We start from the raw sequence: 21,245 nt of genomic DNA, 5'->3' as shown, positions 1-21,245 counted from the left end.
CTTCTCTGGCCTGATGTGGACTGCCTTGCCCCTCCCCCCTTGCTTGCAGGAAAGCATGGTGTCTACTCCTCTGTTGGGGCTGATGGCCTCTAAGGCTGGGAGCCCTTTCTCTGCCTTCCGGCGGCACTTTGTTCTTCTGTCTCCCCCTTCTGTTTCTGCACCAACTTGGGTGCAGCCTGCATAACTGGCCTCTAGACCATCCTCAGTGCTTCCTGCACCATGGCTCCTTCCCTCTTCACTGTCAAGGAGCAAGAAAAGCAGCCCCTGGACCTAACACCCCCCCACTCCAGATCTTCCCACCCGTGTCTCAGGTAAACATTAAAATTGGAGTGGGCCCAGGTGAAACGTAAATCAGTATTTGAACTAAGTTAAGTTTGTTGGTTTAATTAAGATAGACATGTTTTTAAAGTTAATAGCAGTAAATGTGAAACTTCAAAGTTTACTGAAGGTCAAATAAGGTCATGTTATTTGTTAAAATCTGTTAGCTAAGAAATAACTGAACTGATGGCTAATTGTCTGTCTCAAAGTTTTAATGGGTAATTATTAAAATATCTTTCAAAGTCTTTGATAACCTGAAAGTTTAAAGTTCTGGTTGGATAACAAATGGAATTAAATTATGGACATCTAGGTCTTATCCAAATGGGATAAAACGCTAAAACATTGAGTACTTGATGTAGGTTTGTACTTTTGACTTCTTACTGCAAAAAAACTAAGAATATTTAAATCTGTTGGTAAACATGTTTTGCACTTAACTGATTGATAAATTTGCCATCTAAAGAATTCTGTTATAACAGTTCACAATTGGTTTATATTTAATCTTCACTAGAGATTAAGGTGTTTCTAAGAGTACAAAATTCTGCTAACTGTAAGACTGATCAAAATAAGGGAAACAACTCTGTATGTGGGAAAGTAGATATGTAAGAAAGATAAGGAAGGGAAATGCATTTTGTTAAAGTTAAAAGGTAACTTTGTCCTAAATAAGATGGTTGTTTGAAAGGAAATGGCTTGGGACAAAACCTAAACGCAAAAGAAAGTTGTAAAAGGTTTGTGAAGGTAAATCTTCAGAAAAAAAATTTTAGGTATGGACAGGATGGACTAAGATTGAAATAAAAAAAGATAATAAAGCTGGTTTTCTCTCTGTTTAAAAGGGAAAAGTTTTCTTAGAATTAATTAATCTGGTTAGGAAGAAAATGTAAATGGTTTTCTCTTTGCCTGCCCAGAGAAACCAGTTTCTATGTTTTGTTTTATCAGATCTTAAGCATCCATAATCCTATTTAGGCATTTGTTTTAAAAGGTTTTAACAACTTCCCCAAAATTTAAATCTTTTTTTTTTATTTTAAGATTTTATTATTATTATTATTATTTTTAATTTTTAATTTTTTATAAACATATATTTCTATCCCCAGGGGTACAGGTCTGTGAATCACCAGGTTTACACACTTCACAGCACTCACCAAAGCACATACCCTCCCCAATGTCCATAATCCCACCCCCTTCTCCCAAACCCCCTCCCCCCAGCAACCCTCAGTTTGTTTTGTGAGATTAAGAGTCACTTATGGTTTGTCTCCCTCCCAATCCCATCTTGTTTCATTTATTCTTCTCCTACCCACTTAAGCCTCCATGTTGCATCACCACTTCCTCATATCAGGGAGATCATATGATAGTTGTCTTTCTCTGCTTGACTTATTTCGCTAAGCATGATATGCTCTAGTTCCATCCATGTTGTCGCAAATGGCAAGATTTCATTTCTTTTGATGGCTGCATAGTATTCCATTGTGTATATATACCACATCTTCTTGATCCATTCATCTGTTGATGGACATCTAGGTTCTTTCCATAGTTTGGCTATTGTGGACATTGCTGCTATAAACATTCGGGTGCACGTGCCCCTTTGGATCACTACATTTGTATCTTTAGGGTAAATACCCAATAGTGCAATTGCTGGGTCATAGGGCAGTTCTATTTTCAACATTTTGAGGAACCTCCATGCTGTTTTCCAGAGTGGCTGCACCAGCTTGCATTCCCACCAACAGTGTAGGAGGGTTTCCCTTTCTCCGCATCCTCGCCAGCATCTGTCATTTCCTGACTTGTTGATTTTAGCCATTCTGACTGGTGTGAGGTGATATCTCATTGTGGTTTTGATTTGTATTTCCCTGATGCCGAGTGATATGGAGCACTTTTTCATGTGTCTGTTGGCCATCTGGATGTCTTCTTTGCAGAAATGTCTGTTCATGTCCTCTGCCCATTTCTTGATTGGATTATTTGTTCTTTGGGTGTTGAGTTTGCTAAGTTCTTTATAGATTCTGGACACTAGTCCTTTATCTGATATGTCGTTTGCAAATATCTTCTCCCATTCTGTCAGTTGTCTTTTGATTTTGTTAACTGTTTCCTTTGCTGTGCAAAAGCTTTTGATCTTGATGAAATCCCAATAGTTCATTTTTTCCCTTGCTTCCCTTGCCTTTTGCGTTGTTCCTAGGAAGATGTTGCTGCGGCAGAGGTCGAAGAGGTTGCTGCCTGTGTTCTCCTCAAGGATTTTGATGGATTCCTTTCGCACATTGAGGTCCTTCATCCATTTTGAGTCTATTTTTGTGTGTGGTGTAAGGAAATGGTCCAATTTCATTTTTCTGCATATGGCTGTCCAATTTTCCCAGCACCATTTATTGAAGAGGCTGTCTTTTTTCCATTGGACATTCTTTCCTGCTTTGTCGAAGATTAGTTGACCATAGAGTTGAGGGTCTATTTCTGGGCTCTCTATTCTATTCCATTGATCTATGTGTCTGTTTTTGTGCCAGTACCATGCTGTCTTGATGATGACAGCTTTGTAATAGAGCTTGAAGTCCGGAATTGTGATGCCACCAACGTTGGCTTTCTTTTTCAATATCCCTTTGGCTATTCGAGGTCTTTTCTGGTTCCATATAAATTTTAGCATTATTTGTTCCATTTCTTTGAAAAAGATGGATGGTACTTTGATAGGAATTGCATTAAATGTGTAGATTGCTTTAGGTAGCATAGACATTTTCACAATATTTATTCTTCCAATCCAGGAGCATGGAACATTTTTCCATTTCTTTGTGTCTTCCTCAATTTCTTTCATGAGTACTTTATAGTTTTCTGAGTATAGATTCTGTGTCTCTTTGGTTAGGTTTATTCCTAGGTATCTTATGGTTTTGGATGCAATTGTAAATAGGATTGACTCCTTAATTTCTCTTTCTTCTGTCTTGCTGTTGGTGTAGAGAAATGCAACTGATTTCTGTGCATTGATTTTATATCCTGACACTTTACTGAATTCCTGTATAAGTTCTAGCAGTTTTGGAGTGGAGTCTTTTGGGTTTTCCACATATAGTATCATATCATCTGCGAAGAGTGATAATTTGACTTCTTCTTTGCCGATTTGGATGCCTTTAATTTCCTTTTGTTGTCTGATTGCTGAGGCTAGGACCTCTAGTACTATGTTGAATAGCAGTGGTGATAATGGACATCCCTGCCGTGTTCCTGACCTTAGCGGAAAAGCTTTCAGTTTTTCTCCATTGAGAATGATATTTGCGGTGGGTTTTTCATAGATGGCTTTGATGATATTGAGGTATGTGCCCTCTATCCCTACACTTTGAAGAGTTTTGATCAGGAAGGGATGCTGTACTTTGTCAAATGCTTTTTCAGCATCTATGGAGAGTATCATATGGTTCTTGTTCTTTCTTTTATTGATGTGTTGTATCACATTGACTGATTTGCGGATGTTGAACCAACCTTGCAGCCCTGGAATAAATCCCACTTGGTCGTGGTGAATAATCTTTTTAATGTACTGTTGAATCCTATTGGCTAGTATTTTGTTGAGTATTTTCGCATCTGTGTTCATCAAGGATATCGGTCTATAGCTCTCTTTTTTGGTGGGATCCTTGTCTGGTTTTGGGATCAAGGTGATGCTGGCCTCATAAAATGATTTTGGAAGTTTTCCTTCCATTTCTATTTTTTGGAACAGTTTCAGGAGAATAGGAATTAGTTCTTCTTTAAATGTTTGGTAGAATTCCCCCGGGAAGCCGTCTGGCCCTGGGCTTTTGTTTGTTTGGAGATTTTTAATGACTGTTTCAATCTCCTTACTGGTTATGGGTCTGTTCAGGCTTTCTATTTCTTCCTGGTTCAGTTGTGGTAGTTTATATGTTTCTAGGAATGCATCCATTTCTTCCAGATTGTCAAATTTATTGCCGTAGAGTTGCTCATAGTATGTTCTTATAATAGTTTGTATTTCTTTGGTGTTAGTTGTGATCTCTCCTCTTTCATTCATGATTTTATTTATTTGGGTCCTTTCTCTTTTCTTTTTGATAAGTCGGGCCAGGGGTTTATCAATTTTATTAATTCTTTCAAAGAACCAGCTCCTAGTTTCGTTGATTTGTTCTATTGTTTTTTTGGTTTCTATTTCATTGATTTCTGCTCTGATCTTTATGATTTCTCTTCTCCTGCTGGGCTTAGGGTTTCTTTCTTGTTCTTTCTCCAGCTCCTTTAGGTGTAGGGTTAGGTTGTGTACCTGAGACCTTTCTTGTTTCTTGAGAAAGGCTTGTACCGCTATATATTTTCCTCTCAGGACTGCCTTTGTTGTGTCCCACAGATTTTGAACCGTTGTATTTTCATTATCATTTGTTTCCATGATTTTTTTCAATTCTTCTTTAATTTCCCGGTTGACCCATTCATTCTTTAGAAGATACTGTTTAGTCTCCATGTATTTGGGTTCTTTCCAAACTTCCTTTTGTGGTTGAGTTCTAGCTTTAGAGTATTGTGGTCTGAAAATATGCAGGGAATGATCCCAATCTTTTGATACCGGTTGAGTCCTGATTTAGGACCGAGGATGTGCTCTATTCTGGAGAATGTTCCATGTGCACTAGAGAAGAATGTGTATTCTGTTGCTTTGGGATGAAATATTCTGAATATATCTGTGATGTCCATCTGGTCCAGTGTGTCGTTTAAGGCCTTTATTTCCTTGCTGATCTTTTGCTTGGATGACCTGTCCATTTCAGTGAGGGGAGTGTTAAAGTCCCCTACTATTATTGTATTATTGTTGATGTGTTTCTTTGATTTTGTTATTAATTGGTTTATATAGTTGGCTGCTCCCACGTTGGGGGCATAGATATTTAAAATTGTTAAATCTTTTTGTTGGACAGACCCTTTGAGTATGATATAGTGTCCTTCCTCATCTCTTATTATAGTCTTTGGCTTAAAATCTAATTGATCTGATATAAGGATTGCCACTCCTGCTTTCTTCTGATGTCCATTAGCATGGTAAATTCTTTTCCACCCCCTCACTTTAAATCTGGAGGTGTCTTCGGGCTTAAAATGAGTTTCTTGGAGGCAACATATAGATGGGTTTTGTTTTTTTATCCATTCTGATACCCTGTGTCTTTTTACAGGGGCATTTAGCCCATTAACATTCAGGGTAACTATTGAGAGATATGAATTTAGTGCCATTGTATTGCCTGTAAGGTGACTGTTACTGTATATTGTCTCTGTTCCTTTCTGATCAAACACTTGTAGGCTCTCTCTTTGCTTAGAGGACCCCTTTCAATATTTCCTGTAGAGCTGGTTTGGTATTTGCAAATTCTTTCAGTTTTTGTTTGTCCTGGAAGCTTTTAATCTCTCCTTCTATTTTCAATGATAGCCTAGCTGGATATAGTATTCTTGGCTGCATGTTTTTCTCATTTAGTGCTCTGAAAATATCATGCCAGCTTTTTCTGGCCTGCCAGGTCTCTGTGGATAAGTCAGCTGCCAATCTAATATTTTTACCATTGTATGTTAAAGACTTCTTTTCCCGGGCTGCTTTCAGGATTTTCTCTTTGTCACTGAGACTTGTAAATTTTACTATTAGGTGACGGGGTGTGGGCCTATTCTTATTGATTTTGAGGGGCGTTCTCTGAACCTCCTGAATTTTGATGCTCGTTCCCTTTGCCATATTGGGGAAATTCTCCCCCATAATTCTCTCCAGTATACCTTCTGGTCCCCTCTCTCTTTCTTCTTCTGGAATCCCAATTATTCTAATGTTGTTTCGTCTTATGGTGTCACTTATCTCTCGAATTCTCCCCTCGTGGTCCAGTAGCTGTTTGTCCCTCTTTTGCTCAGCTTCTTTATTCTCTGTCATTTGGTCTTCTATATCACTAATTCTTTCTTCTGCCTCATTTATCCTAGCAGTGAGAGCCTCCATTTTTGATTGCACCTCATTAATAGCTTTTTTGATTTCAACTTGGTTAGATTTTAGTTCTTTTATTTCTCCAGAAAGGGCTTTTATATTTCTGGAGAGGGTTTCTCTAATATCTTCCATGCCTTTTTCGAGCCCGGCTAGAACCTTGAGAATTGTCATTCTGAACTCTAGATCTGACATATTACCGATGTCTGTATTGATTAGGTCCCTAGCCTTCGGTACTGCCTCTTGTTCTTTTTTTTGTGTTGAATTTTTATGTCTTGTCATTTTGTCCAGATAAGAGTAAATGAAGGGGCAAGTAAAATACTAAAAGGGTGGCAACAACCCCAGGAAAATATGCTTTAACCAAATTAGAAGAGATTCTAAATCGTGAGTGGGGAGAAAGGGGATAAAAAGAGGTTCAAAAAGGAAGAAAGAAAAAAAAAGAAAAAAGAAAAGAAAAAAAAAAGAAAAGAATTTTTAAAAAAAGAAAACACCTAAGAAAAATGTAAAAAAGAAAAAATATATATATTAGATAAACTAGTAAAAAATCGTTAAAAAAGAAAAAGGTAACAGTTAAAAAAAAAAAATTTTACCCGAAGGCGAGAAGAAAAAAAAAAAATGAAAAAGAAAAAATTAAATTAACTGCAAGACTAAAAAAAATCACAGGAAAAAAGCCATGAGTTCCGTGCTTGTCTTTCTCCTCCTCTGGAATTCTGCTGTTCTCCTTGGTATTGAAACCGCACTCCTTGGTAGGTGAACTTGGTCTCGGCTGGATTTCTTGTTGATCTTCTGGGGGAGGGGCCTGTTGTAGTGATTCTCAAGTGTCTTTGCCCCAGGCGGAATTACACCGCCCTTACCCGGGGCTGGGGTGAGTAATTCGCTCAGGTTTGCTTTCAGGAGCTTTTGTTCCCTGAGCGCTTTCCGTAGAGTTCCGGAGGACGGGAATACAAATGGCGGCCTCCTGGTCTCCCGCCCGGAGGAGCCGAGAGCCCAGGGCCCCACTCCTCAGTGCGCCCTCAGAGAACAGCGCCCAGTTACTCCCGTATGCCTGACCTCCGGCCGCGCTCCGAGCTCACCGAGCCTGCGACCGGTTCAAGGTAACACCGAGCTGTGAGCTTACTGTCGGCTCTGTCTCTGTAGCCGGCTTTCCCGTTCCGATACCCGCAAGCTCTGCAACACTCAGACACCCCCGATCCTTCTGTGACCCTGCGGGACCTGAGGCCACGCTGACCCCGCGTGGGCTTCGCCCCGGCTTAGCCTCTGGAGCGATGTCCCTCAGCGGAACAGACTTTTAAAAGTCCTGATTTTTTGCGCGGTTGCTCCGCCGCTTGCCGGGAGCTGGCCCCTCCCCCCGGGGTCTATCTTCTTGTCGCTTTGGATTCACTTCTCCGCCGGTCCTACCTTTCAGAAAGTGGTTGTTTTTCTGTTTCCAGAATTGCTGTTCTTCTCTTCGATCTGCCGATGGATTTTCAGGTGTTTGCAATCTTTAGATAAGCTATCTAGCTAATCTCCGGCTAGCTGAAGCAGTCTCAGCTTGCTACTTCTCCGCCATCTTGACTCCTCCCTCCCCAAAATTTAAATCTTGAACAAAATCTTGATTCTCTTGTAAAAAAAAGTTATCTTCAAGGAGATTCATATAAAGGACTTTCAGGACAAAATACAGGTATACAATATATTAAACTAAAATGGGTAAAAATTTCCAGAACTAGTAACATGGGACTGTGATCCCCAGCGAATGGAAGACTACTGCCCAAAGGAACCCCCTGACTGGAATCCAAACTGTGATGAAGGTAAGGAGAGCCTACGTTTCTACCTCCAGGCTCTGCTTGGAGGCCTCTGTGGGGCTGCAAGGAGACTCATAAGTTTATCTAAAATTAGTGAGGTGACTCAAGGTAAGGATGAGTGTCCAGGAGCTTTCCTAGAAAGGCTTATTGAAGCCTATAAAATGTATAGCCCGATCGACCCTGAGGTGCCCAAAAATCAGAGGGCAATAAGTATTGCCTTTGCCAGTCAGCCAGCCCCAGATACAAGAGGAAACTTCAGAAAATGAAAGGATTTGAAAAAAAAACTGACTGAGTTAGTGGGAGCAGCAGAAAAAATGTTTAACAACAGGGATACACAGAAAGATAAAAAACAGACTAGAAAAATAGTTAAAGTTTTGGTGTTACATGAGGCGGGAAGAAGACAGGGGTAAAGAGGTCAGTAAAAAGGGAAAAGGCAGGTAGGAGATGGTCAGTGAAAAGAAAAGCCTAAGCACAGAAAAAGCAGGCGGAAAGACTTACATTCAGACCAATGTGCTTACTGCAAGGAAAAAGGACACTGGACCAGGGAGTGCCCTAAAAGGAAAATAACAATGCTGGCCACCAAAAACTGAAGGGGCCATGTTTTGGAGCCCCTCCCCAAACCTCGGGCTAAAATTGAGGTAAAAGGGGCGCCTGGGTGGCTCAGTGGGTTAATGCCTCTGCCTTCAGCTCAGGTCATGATCTCGGGGTCCTGGGATGGAGCCCCGCATCGGGTTCTCTGCTCAGTGGGGAGCCTGCTTCCTCCTCTCTCTGCCTGCCTCTCTGCCTACTTGGATCTCTGTCTGTCAAATAAATAAAAATAAATAAAATCTTAAAAAAAAATTGAGGTAAAGGGAAAATCAATTGATTTTTTTGGTGGATGAAGGAGCCCAATTTTCATCATTACTAAATCCTATGGAAAAACTATCTGGAGAGGAAGTCTGGGTACAAGGGGCAAATGGCACAAAAAGACATAAATGAATAACAAAAAGGACTTTAAATTTGGCCTCGGGAGAAGTCCAGCATCAATTCTTGGTCCTCCCTCATACCTCGTATAACCTGATGGGAAGAGAGCTCCTCCATAAACTACGGGCTGACATTCAGTTCTCGGAAGGAGACGTTACTCTGACTTTGGGACAGCCCATTGTGCAGATGCTTGTGGCAGCAGTAGATAAACACCTACTTTATAACCCAGTCTCAAAACCAGAGGAGACAGGGGAGGGAAGCCTTCTCCATATCCCACGATCAAGTTTCTTGAAGTCTGGGCAGAAGGAAAGCCCCGTGGCCTGGCCAAGTGATGGCCTCCAGCAGTTTCTCCTCTGGGAAACGAAGGGATCAGAAAACATATTAACTGCTTCTGAGGAGAAGGGATCCTAGTTCCTTGCAAGTCTCCATGGAACACACCTTTGCTGCCCGTCTAAAAGGCCGAGATTGGGGAGTACCGACCCATTCAGAACTTGCAGGAAAACAACAAATGGGTTAAATATATCCATCTGATGGTGCCTAACCCCTATACCCTACTCTCCTTCCTGGGCCCCAAAAAAACTGTATAAAAAAGGGGGCCTATTAACAGCTGAAGGAAAAAAAATTAAAAACAGAGAAAAAATATTGGCTCTCCTCCAAGCTATTTGGGACCCGAAAGAGGTGGCTGTTATGCATTGCCCCAGGCACCAAAGGGGGACTGATCTGGTTTCAAAAGAAAACCAGCTAGCAGATGGAGCCACAAAACAAACAGCCCAAGAAACAGTGCAAGAAACAGTGGTTACACTCCTGGCTCCAGCCCTACCCAAAAAACCAGACTATTCAGAGAAAGATTTAAAATATTTACAAAAATGGACTAAATTAGACTATAAAGGGGATTGGGCTAAGACTAAAACAGGAAAGGTAATTCTTCCTTGAAGACTAGGAAAAAAAATTAGGGCACTCATTTAGAAACACGCAAGCTTAAAGAGCTCTTGGGCAAGCAGTTTCAGGTATCTAAATTAGGGCGTATGGCTCAGGATGTGGTTGATAGATATGCTCAATGTCAGGTGGTAAATGTGGGAGAAACTAAGTTGGGATTAGAAAAAGAGAAAGGTAGAAAACCAGGAGTTTATTGGGAAGTGGATTTTACAGAGAGAAAATGAGGAAAATATGGACACAAGTATATGTTAGTTTTTGTGGATACGTTTTCAGGCTGAGTAGATGCTTTTTCTGCCAAACATGAGATGGCAGAAGCGGTAGCCAAAAAAAACAAAACTACTAGAAAAAATGATTCCTAAGTTTGGGTTGCCTCTTGCAATCGGGGCAGACAATGGCCCAGCATTTGTGAGTTCAGTCTCACAGACATTGGCCAAGGCCATGGGCACTAATTGGAAACTACACTGTGCCTACTGGCCCGAGTTCTGGACAAGTAAAGAAAATAAACCGAACTCTTAAAAAAACCCTTGAAACTGGCGGTAGATGGGTGGGACTCCTTTCCTTCGCCCTCCTTAGGGCGCAGTGTACACCCTACTTAAACAAGGTTACCCCATTTAAAATAATGTTTGGGAGACCCCCTCCACTCTGCCCACAGCTACAAGAGGTTACCCTAGCAAAAATGATCAGTCTGTACTCCAGTCACTGCAGGCACTACAGGGATCTGAGCTGCCTACACTGAGATGGAGACAGAGGTGGAACCACATCCTTACCAACCTGGAGACTTAGTTTGGATATGCCACCACCAAGTGGAAAACTTGGAGCCTTGTTAGAAGGGACCGTTTACTGTCATCCTATGAAGGACCCGAGGGATTCCAACATCTTACTGCAGGGATAAAATGAACAAAGCGTGTGGTTCCCATCCTATTCCTAAAAAAAGGGGAGCTCTGCATAGCCCTGGGAGACAAATGCTGCTTCTGGGTAGATGAGCATGAACAACAATGCAGGAACTCCCAGGGATGATATAAAAGTTTGTTCAACTGGTCTCCATGGATGACTTCCCTAATATCAGCAATTACAGGCCCTCTGGTTTTACTAATACCAGTGCTACTTTTTGGCCCTTGCATTATTAATGCCCTAATGTAATTTGTACAAAAAAAGAATTGGGGCAATAAAATGTTAGTCCTACAAACTCAATATAACCCCTTATAGCAGGAGGACAGAGAACTGGCTGAAGAGTCAAGAAATTGACTAATCGCCAAAGAAAAGGGGGGAATGTTGGGGCTGATTCCAAGTTAAAACCTGTTAAACCCCTAGGGCCTGCCTGGGCCTGCTTAGCCATAGTGACTCCATGTTGCCTAGGTAGCCATTTTGTTGTCTAATAAACGCCTCATCAGTTACTGATCTCGGTTCCGGGTAACCGTTACTAAAACACACACCTAAAACAAGGCCAAACAGGTGGAAACATCCAATCAGCCAAGGCCACATATGTAGAGGTCTGCAGTTGTGCCCTATAAAACTAGCCTGTAAGGCTGAGGGGTCGTCGCTCTCTTTGGAGGTGGCCCTGGCTGGTCAGTCTGACTTCTAATGCTAGGCATAGAATAAAGGTTTTCATAACTTTCACTTTGTCTCAGTCTCGTTCCTTTGATAACGGACCCCAACGGAGTCACTGAAATGAAAAAAAAAAAAAAAATCCACAGAGAAGCTCAACAGCAGATTTCAACAGTCAGGTGAAAGAATCCACAAACACAAAGATAGAACAATTGAGATGATTCTTTCTGAGAGAAACACACAAAAAAAGCAAACCAAGCCCAAGGCAAGCAGAAGGGAATCTATAACGAGTAGTCACATTGATGACCGCGAGACCCAAAATGGGGGGTTCAGTTTAGTACAGTAGTTAGGCTTTCTTACAGGGGATTGTAAGGTGTATTTTGTATAAATTTAGGTCGCAGATACAAAAGTGTGTTGATCGTAGGATAAACTCCAGACCTCCAGAATGCCTAGTCCCAGTGTTGTTTCTGCTGGGGCGTCTGTGGGCGGTGGGAGTCCCTTGGGTTGTGGGCAGCACCTTGCATCTACCCTCTGTAATACCTTCATTCCCTCCCAAGAAACTGCCTTCAGAGTGCAAAGGATGAGTTCACTCTGATGTAAATAAAGCAAGTCATTAACGAGAGAACTCTCACAGCGCAGTTCACGATGATCTAGGCACAGGTGATTTTATGTATTTCTCAATGGTATCAGTTAAATACTGTTGGTCTAGGAATTACGCTTATTAGAGAATCTTTATTCTCCCATGTTAGGAATAAATGAAGTGTTACACCGGTAATGACTTACATTTCCAAGGCTCTTCTTGCGAACCATGGGGTCAACTTGGTTGGTTTGGCCTGGATGGGCAAGGATGCCAGAGAATGCACAAAACAAAACAAAACAGAAAAATCGGTGAAGCAATTCGAGCCCTCCCTCCCCCACCTGTAGTTGTGTCCATGCCACTGACCTGTGGCAGAGATGGGGCCATATCTTCTTGGAGAGAGTCCCTCTTTTTGGATTGATCTGTTTGCTCCCCTGTGGCATTGTATTAATTGCCTCTCTATTTTCTGTTTCCTTACAACTTAAAAAAAAAAAAAAAGATTTGTTTATTTGATGGGGGGAGAGCATGAGTGGAAGGGGCAGAGGGAGAGGGAGTGGGAGAGAATCTCACATGTACTGCCAGCTGAGCACCAAGCCCTACATAGGGCTGGAGCTCACCACCTTGAGATCATGATCTAAGCCCAAACCAAGAGCCAGCCACCCAACCAACTGAGCGATCCAGGCCCCCCTCTAATATGGGTATTTTTGCTGCACAACAAGTTACATCAAAACTTGGCATTTTAAAGCAACCATTTTACCATGCAAGTAAGTTTTGAGACTTTGGGCAGGTCACTGTGGGAATGGCTCAGCTCTGCTCCTCTGTGTTTGAGGCCTCCACTGGGAAAACTTGGCCACTGGGGCCAAGCTGCCAGATAAAATACAGGACACTTAGTTAAAGTTGAATTTCAGGGGCTCTGGGGTGGCTTAGTGGGTTAAGCCTCTGCCTTCAGCTCAGGTCATGATCTCGGGGTTCTGGGATCGAGCCCCACATCGGGCTCTCTGTTGAGCAGCTTCTCTCTGCCTGCTACTCTCTGCCTACTTGTGATCTCTCTGTCAAATAAAATCTTAAAAAAAAGTTGAATTTCAGGTCAACAACAAGGAATTGTGAGACATACTTATCCTAAGAAGTATTTTTTGAATTTGAAATTCATTTGAAATTTATTTATTTGTTTATCCTATCTATCTATCTACCTAGCTATGTATTTCCCTAGCTATCAGGTCATCCTGGCTAGGGGATGGCTTGACAGGTGGGGGCTAGACTCACTAGCCTTGGATTCCTTCTCACTCCCATGTCTGGCCGTCCGCTGGTGCTTCCACAGGGGCTGTGGAACAGGGCAGAAGTATTTGCCGCTGCTTTGTGTGGCCTGGGCTTCCTTGCAGCATGGTGGACTTGGGCTAGTCAGACCAACACAGGGGCTCAGGACTCCATGTGGCTCAGTTGGTTAAGCGGTCAACTCTTGATTTTGGCTCAGGTCATGATTTCAGGGTCGTGAGATTGAGCCCCATATTCTCTCTTGCCCTCTCCCTGCCCCTATCCCCCCCAGAAGAACATGGGAAGGTAATCTATGATATTATAAATTCAGGATAGTGGTTGGGAAGGGACACGGGGGTTTTGGGGGGGCTGGTCACGATCTGATTTTTATTCTTGCTGCTGGGCAGAGGGTGTGCGCACTTTTGGAAATCCACCCCTCTGAGTGCTTAGGATTTGTGTGCTTCTCTCCATCTGTCCTCCTCGATTTCCATCTGAGTTGGTCCACGATCAACGTGGTAAATTTAACCACATCACCCTTTAGGCAAGGTTTCTGTGCCAAACAACAGTGCAAAACCAATCCCTGTTGTCACCTTGCTTGTGTGACATTCCAAGTCCTGGCAGCCACCCGTAGCCCAGTTAGCAGGGGTCTGGATACGTGAGGAGTCGTGAGGCACCAATTCAGGCTTGACCTGTCTCTTCAGAAAGACTCCGAAGAGCCTCCAACACAGCTGGTTCACTTTTTCCAATTATAAAATAATTCAGGGCATTAGAGAATATTGGAAGATACATAAAAATACAAACACATGGTTGAGAATCTCCTGTAATACCCCATTGGGAGAGACTCTAATGTGGGTCGGTTTCCGCTGTCTTTCTTCATTACCTACTTTTAACATAATTGTGACCACATATTATTTTGTATATTGCTGCTATATAATCTCTTAAATCATTGTAAATTTTAAAGTATCTTAATATTTAAATGAGTCCTCTAAATATTTTCAATAATTCACACATTATTTTCCTCCTGTCACTAACAGTTTTTCCATTGGCTTCATATTAATACTATGCCCATGGGAGGAACAGCCAAGGAGCCTCCGCAGTTTATGAAACGATTTCCCTGAAATGGTAGATTTAGATCGCTCACATTTTTTTCCTTTTATAAATCCCAGTCACATTGGGATGAATGTCTTCATGACTAAAATGTTGCCTACATATCCTATTAAGTCATTAGGATAGAATCCCCAAAGTGAGAATTTCTAGGTCAAAGCAATAAACACTTTATTTTATTTTTTAGAGAGAGGGCCCGGTGCGGGGCTCCATCTCACAACTCTGAGATCAGGACCTGAGCTGAAATCAAAGAGTCAGACATTTAACGGACTGAACCACCCAGGCTCCCCTTTGATTCATATAAACACATTTCTTGAAGACAGACTCTACCTAGCTTGACTCTTAATAAATGATATCAGTCAGCTGGTATGTTATTTTACTTTTTAAAGATTTTATCTTTAAGTAATCTCTACACCCAGCATGGGGCTTGAACTCACAACCCTGAGATCAAGAGTCATAAGCTCTACCAACCGAGCCAGACACCCCAGCCTCATGATATTTTAAACAAAAAAGGCCCCATAGTTTTCAATGAGGTAAAAAATAGGGCCATAGATATGCATCTAGCAATTAGGGTGACTTTGTTGACAAGGCCAGCTCCCTCCCGAGACTTTTAGAATATTCCCCCACCCACCCACATGGCTTCCTTCTGGTGCTTGGGGCTTGTGGTTTTCTGCAGGATGGTGGCATTCTACTGGGTTGTGTAGGGAGGTCTCATGTTTAGGGGACGGGAGCCCTCAGCACTGGGGGGCTGAGGTCTTCTGTCTGTCAGTGTTTGCTGCACAGGTGAAGGGCTGAAGAAAGCAAGGCTGCTATGAGTTGTAGGGTCTGAGATGCAGCTCTACTCAGGCTTGGCTCCCAGTTCTCAATATCCATTGCCACTTGCTCTTCCAAAAGCAACGAGCGCTGGGGAACAATGGAGAACAATGGGAAACCAGGCATGGAGGTTGTACTTGGAAAAATGTTGACGTCTTTGTCTTTCCCTTTTGACTACTGAGCCCACAGCTTTCTCTCTGGGGAGGCCTGTCTGGGATGAGATCAGAATTCCTACAGAAAGTATCCAGAGGAAAAAAGATGGTTACATTCATGTTCTGATATGAAAAATAGATGTTTGCAGTGAGACAATAGGCTTGAAAGCCAGCACTATGGAGCGAGAAAGGGTTTTCTAGTTCATTTAGCTCCCGTGTCACTGATCCAGATTGGCAGGCAGCTGAGAACCGGCTCCGTGTTGGGGGGACACCTTCTACCTGTGAGGCTGGGCCAGAGTCTTAGTGTTCAGTTTAATTTTATGAAAAAGAGGCCCCCCTGCTTTGCAAGGCCAGCCGGATGGTGGCGAGGAGAGGGATGGAGGGAGGGGTGGGGAAAGAGCCAGGTCTCCGTCCCCCCGTGGGGGGTACCTTGAGGGGTCCTCCTCGGGGGGGTGGTGGCTGGGTAGCATGCTGACAAGGTGGAATATACCTTGGGCTGTGTGAGGGGCTCCTTAGCACCCCTGAGCTTTCCCCCAGTCTTATGGGAGAGCAGGCCCTGGTTGAAGGACAGTAAGTCTGACCCGGTGGGATCTGGCTGACCCCACATCAAAGGGGGGCTGGATGGACTGTCTGGGACATACTGGGCCCTGAGCAAGGAGGGTGGGCAGAGGTAGGGGGTCGAAGGGAGGGAGGTGGAGGGCAGAGGGGTAGGGGAGAGAGAAAGGATGAGGGAGGAGAGGAAAACAGGAACTATCTGTCCTTCCACTCCAGCTGGGGATGGGACACCCAGGGGCATCCCTCGCCTGGACAGCAGGGGCGCTAGAGGCCACAGGCAGGTCCAAGGCTGCCTGTCCTCTGGGGCAGCCTGAACCAACCACCGTTGTACCCCGCCAGAGCCAGGAAGGGAGGACAGGAACCTGTGCCGGAGTGATTCTACCTAGAGACGAAGCACAGAGGGCTTGTTTAAACTTCCAGTTCAGAGGAAAACCATCCCACTATCTGAATGGCTCCCCCTGCCCCAGCCCCATCCCTCTCCCCGCCCCCCTCCTCCCCATGACCTGGGTCTTGTGCAGGAGCCTGGGTCAGTTCTAGAGAGGAAGATAAAAAGTAATTTCTCCTGGGTTTGGGGGAGGTGGGAGAATCTGTGTGATCCCATGACAGGCTTGTCTGCTTCCTGCTCTGCTCTCCTGCCCCTTCTTTCCCACTGCACCTGCCCTCCCACCCTGATATCCTGGTTGGGGCAACCCCTCAGAGCGAGGGGAAAAGCATTGGCTGCCCCCTCCCCACGTGAGGATGAGACCCCCAGGATGAAGGGACGGTCACTCGGCCCCCGGTTGTGTGGCCCTCCTGAGCCGGCCCTGCTCACATGCCCCTGTCTGCTGCCTTGGCCTGCCCACACTGGGGACATGTGGCCAGTGCTGACACGTTCTGCCTTTAGGGAGAATCAGTAGTAAGGCAAACCATAGGAAGTTACTCTTTGTACTGGTTGTAGAGGGTTGCATGTTCAGGAGGACCTTAAGGTGGGTCTAACCAGCACCCAGGACGTGGGTAGAGCAAACCAGCTGTTCCCACAGGGCTCCCAGGTCCTGTCCTGCGCTGACTTGGCAATGAGAGGGAGGCAGCTGGGGGCGCTAGTGGAAACGTTCACTGGCTGCCTACGGTTCCTGGGGGCTCCGCCGCAGGCCCCAAGCCAGCCCTGAGGTACCCCATGGAAAAGCTGGTCTTTTGTGGGCTGGTGGACAGGCCCCCCTGTGGGTCAAGAGGTCCTTGTGCGACCTCTTATCAAAGGCCTGCTTCTTCCCTCTCCCCTCAGTGTGCTGGCTGGACAATGGAGCCACTGGGTAGGAGGGGCGGTCTACACCGACAGACACCTGCTCTGAGCCAGGACGCCTGACCCAGCAACTTAATGTCTATTACCTCCTTTAATGTGGCCTGCACAATAACCCTGAGAGGAGGCAACATTGTTTCTTAGTTTATTTTAAATAATGGTAAAATCCACATGACATCAAACTTAACCGTTTTAACTGGATGCATGAAAGGAATGTATTTCTTAGCATCTAGTTCACTGGTGTTAAGCACATTCACACTTGTGCAACCATGCCCACCATCTGTTTCCAGAACTTTCTGGCCCTCCCAAACTGACACTCGGACCCCATTACAGTGATTCCTAATCCCTCCTCGCCCCTGCCCCTGGCAGCCACCCCGCTACTGTCTCCAGGACTGTGACCGCTCCAGAGACCTCATGTAAGTGGGATCAGACAGTGTTTGTCCTCTTGGGGTGGGCTTCTTTCATTTGGCATAATGTTCAAGGTTCATCCGTGTTGTAGCCTGTGTTAGAATGTTGCCCTTTTCAAGGGTGAACACTGCTCCATTGTGTGTATAAACCACACTCTGTTTATCTATCACCTGTCAATGGGCATTTGGGGTGCTCCCAGCTTTTGGCTACTCAAATTGTTTCTAAGCCTGCAGCTTTGGGGTGAGACACAGCATTCAGGGAAGCAGTCTGGAGTCAGTAGTTCTCGGCTCCCTCATGGTAGTAGAAGGACCGAGATTCCCTGCTGGTCCAGGCCCTGCTGAGGAGTACAGAGGGCAGAGATGGGTGCTCAGAGACCCCTGAGCGGTGGGTGGCCGCCGACCTCCTGCGGTGAGCTCCTGCAGGGCTGCCTGGGCCTCTGAGCCAAGCAGTGGTCTCCTGGCATGGCTCAGGTCCATTCCTAGGGATAGATATTGTGATTCGAGGGCCTTCTATTTCTACCCCTGCCAGGTCCAAGGGTCCTCCCCGCTCCATCTCAGGAGTTACCCCCGATAGCGTGCTCCTAACTCTATTTCAGCATCTGCTTCCTGGAATCCTGGGGGAACCTAGCTGATAGGATCATAGGAAGAATTAGCAACCTTTGTAGCACAGCTGGGACCCAGGCCTGCTGGATCTGAGGTCATGCCTCCATAACTGTCCCCTTAAAGAAGAGGCTTGGGACAAAGTCCCAGAGAGGTAAATCTAAGGGAGAGTCTTACGCTGTTGGAATTAGGGGCTCAGGTGTTGCAGTCAGAAGGCCCAGCCTCAAACCCAGGTCTCTATGAACTTTGACACAGTAGGCAAGCAACTCAACCTGTGAATCATAATCTCCTGAACCAGTACAGAGGACAAATGGAATAAGACTCCCTCACTGCAGGGCTGCGAGAGCTCAGTGAGCATAAGTGTGTAAAATACGTAGCACACTGGGCACTTTCTAAAGCAGTTTATAATTAATAGCTCCTCTCTGTGCCCCCCAAATTACCCCCCCTGCCCCTGGAGTTTTGTTAAAAGCAGCTCTTCATTAACATGAACCCAGTGGAAATTAGCATGGGTCTAAAAAGAAATCAGAAAATTAGGACGTGAATAAGAAAGGAAAATCAAGGTCATTATCTTGCTTCATAAATTTCCTTGTCCTGTTTCCTAACTGTGCTTAACCCAACCATCACTTTGACAATGCCCAGGTTTGGAAACTTGAACCCGTCCCCTTGTCATCATCCCCTCCACCCCAATACTGACCTCCCAATGTTTTGTTCACCCCTCTCCCCCATCCCGCCCTTGTTTGGGCATATCACTGTCTGCCAGGACACATGCATCTCTAACTGCTCCTTCTCCCTCCCAGTGGCATGTCCAGCTCACCTTCCACAGGCTTCTAAAGCTCTCCTGTCTGTTGCTCAATGGTCCTCGATGGTGTTTGTGTTCAGTTATGGTTAGGTTTGGCTGCTTATTACTGAAAACCTCCAATAGCAGCAGCTTATCCATGATAAGATTAATTTCTTTCATTTTTGAGAAGTCTGGAAGTAGCCTTTCCAGGGTCCCTGCCAGGCTGCATGATTTCAGATACCCAGGCTCCTTCTATCTTAGGTCTCTTCCACGTGTGGCGCCTCGTGGTCCAATGTGGCTACTCAAGGGCCAGCCCTATTCCTGTAGGGTAGCCAGCAGGAAGGGAGAAGGAAGAAAGGTCACCCTTCCTTCCTTCCTAAAAGACCCTTTCTGCAAATCTCCAGACTTACTGTGGTGATCATTTCACAATGTATACAAAACGAAAAAAAAAACCAAAATCAAAAGCACAAGAAAGAACCGATGCCTTCGCACCTCTGTCTTTCAAAGCATATGTCTGGTAAAATCTCAACTATGCTTTCCCTGCACTGGCCCATGGCTGAATGGGACTGGGCAGACTGGATTGACTGTGAATCCACCTGACCTTGGATGGCCCCCAGCCCTGCCCAGTATGTGAACTCCACCAGTGTTTTCTCCTCAGATCTTGCTTCTTTTTCTGGGAAACTTTTTTTTAAAAGCTTTTTGTTTGTTTGTTTATTTAAGATTTTTTATTTATCCATTTGACACACACACAACACACACAGAATGCAAGCAGGCAGAGGCGGAGGGAAAGGGAGAAGCAGGCTCCTTGTCAAGCAGAGGGCCTGATGCGGTCGATCCCAGGACCCTGAGATCATGACTCGAGCTGAAGGCAGACGCTTAACTGACTGAGCTACCCAGGTGCCCCAACTTTAGACCCTTTCTACTGACTTGCTCACATTGAAGATTAGGTTTGCTTTCTTCGGCCTTCTTCCACATCCCCCCCCCCCACCATGTTTGTTCCCAATATAGTTGTGTCCCCATTTTGGTCAACTTGATGCTACTGTCATCACAATATGTACCTATTGTTCCTGGCAAAATAGCGTTCATTTCCTTCTTCACACATGTTTTCCTCTGCGAGTTAACTATTTTTTTCATTTGTTTGACTTTGTAAGTGCCAGTCTCTCACTTATCCTCACATCCTTGGACGAGCTTAGTGACAACGCTCAGTGTAGAGGGAAGAATCAGGTACCCTGAAAGGGTCTTTGCTTAGATGTCCTTCTTGCTCGTTGGGTTCCTATTTGGACTAGTGCCTTCCTGGCCTGCAGCCCACTGGTGTCCTGGTGCCCATCTCCTCACAGAGATGTTCCTTTATGCCTCCTCAGGGCTGAGTCTCATTTCATTAAGCCTTCCCCTTTTCCAGTGAACTTCCTGGTTTGGTGGACTATTTCCTCTCTCACATCTTAGAGGCATGCGGCATGGGTCCTTGGGGGACTGAAATGTCTTTATCTTAGTTTCTTTTTTTAAAAATTATTTTTATTTATTTATTTGACAGAGATCACAAGTAGGCAGAGAGGCAGGCAGAAAGAGAGGAAGAAGCAGGCTCCCCACCAAGCAGAGAGGCCGATGCGGGGCTCCATCCCAGGACCCCGAGATCATGACCCAAGCCGAAGACAGAGACTTTAACCCACTGAGCCACCCAGGTGCCTCTCTTTCACTCTTGTGAGAAAGCTTGGTTGCTATGTAGAATCTCGGTTAGAAATACTTGTTCTTCAAATTTTTGAAGCTGTCCTCACTGCTGTTGAGAAGCCTGAAGTCATTCTGATGGCTGGTTCTTCATGTGTGTCTACTTCATTTCCTCCAGAATCCTTTAGTGGAAATGGGTAGGTGGGGTGCAGGCCTGGCAGCTGGGGGTCTGGGAGATGAGTGGGGGAAGAGGTTCGGGACTTCTGGCTCTCTTGCAAACCCCTGTCTTCGGCTGGGCCTCTGCGCCCCATCCAGGGTCCCCTTGTTCATGTCCCTAGATGTAGTGTGGCCTACAGATAAAGCACAAGATTCCTAGTTAAATTTGAATTTCAGAGAAACCATGGTGAATGTTTTAGGATAGTGTCCTATGCAACACTTGGGACACACTTATACTAAAAAAAATTATTAGATGTTTATCGGAAATTCAAATTCAGTTATGTATCTTGTTTTTTTTTAGAATTTGCTAAATAGGGCACACCTATCCCAAGGCAACCTCTTTTTTCCTGTCTGGGGAGGTCAGTCACCCAGGTGAGAGGGCTGGGGAGGCATACCCGCACAGACTTTGATTTCCAACCCAGATTTCTACAGAGCAGCCCAACTCACGCGAGGACAACAATAGATG

General features: G+C 44.6%; 1 long non-coding RNA gene across 1 annotated transcript in view; it reads left to right on the top strand.

The window, feature by feature from the left end:
• LOC309872657 overlaps positions 1-21,245 on the top strand; it is a 49,368-nt gene that overhangs the window by 14,397 nt on the left and 13,726 nt on the right. The window contains exon 3 of the long non-coding RNA XR_014316039.1: positions 7,867-7,953. This is a non-coding gene — a long non-coding RNA (uncharacterized lncRNA). The remainder of the gene's footprint in view (positions 1-7,866; positions 7,954-21,245) is intronic.

Source organism: Mustela nivalis (assembly GCF_964662115.1).
Source record: "Mustela nivalis genome assembly, chromosome: 1".
Lineage (NCBI taxonomy): Eukaryota > Metazoa > Chordata > Mammalia > Carnivora > Mustelidae > Mustela > Mustela nivalis.
Note: the sequence above shows the minus strand (reverse complement) of the source record. Positions and strands in the feature narration are given on the sequence as shown.